Below are 1,007 nucleotides of genomic sequence, written 5' to 3' on the forward strand. Positions count from 1 at the left end.
TCTCTCCACTTGTTTCAAGGATACACTAGCAATCAAAACTATGACAATAAGAAGTTACATAGTCTGGACACAGATGCAATCAAACCCGCTCCCACCTGCGTCCCTTGTCAACTAAGAGAAGTCACCTCTTGTGCTCTCTGGATGTGTTTCGGGGATTGGCGTGTGCGAGAAATCACTGGTATATGGTGCCCACCGTGGCAGGCCTCTTCAACATTCTGTGGAGACCAGAGAGATACATCTGTACTTCTAGTACACACAGCAATGGGGTGTACAGTTGTACCGACGTGCGGAAAGCGGTCCTCGGTCCAGGATCAACCTCCATGAACCGCCCATGCTCCAGTCCCCTTTCCTTGGGGCTGCTCACCTTCAGGGCTCCACCTCCTGCGCTTTAAAGCTCCTAAGTAATAGTTCAAGTTCATGTTTTTATTCGTGTTTAGTCTTTTTAAAACCATTACACTATATGATAATAAAAAAGAAAAGTAAAAAAAGCATTCATAAAACCTTTTGTACACTTATTTTACAAAATTTTAAAATTAAGTATAAATGTACGAGAGCATTCATTTCATTAAAATTCATAATATACTTCACATATCTCTCAAGTAATAGATCCCATTCCTTGAAATGTGTGTCTTAATCAGACCGATATATTTTCCCCATCTTAGGGCCTCGCTTTTAGCAAGTCTCCATGGTTGCACCTCATCCCATCATTCCTCTACCCTAGGGGTCATTGGGCATTTCCAACGTTTTGTAAGTGGTCTTTTAGCTAATATCGATGCCATGTTTGTGAACCGAGTCACTAAGTTGGAGCCGCTGGGTCTAGAGAGCAATCCCAGTACACACTGTGTAGGGCTATCCCATTGGTGCAGTCGGTCAGTTCCACCAGTGTCGGTGTGATTCCCTCCCGGTGACTGGACACACTGGGCCAAGCCCACAACATGTGCAGCAATTCGGCCTATTGGGCATGGCAATGGGGACGCTCTGAGGATGCCGCAGGAAACATTCAATGG

Source organism: Lissotriton helveticus, chromosome 11 (genome assembly GCF_964261635.1).
Source record: "Lissotriton helveticus chromosome 11, aLisHel1.1, whole genome shotgun sequence".
Classification (NCBI taxonomy): domain Eukaryota; kingdom Metazoa; phylum Chordata; class Amphibia; order Caudata; family Salamandridae; genus Lissotriton; species Lissotriton helveticus.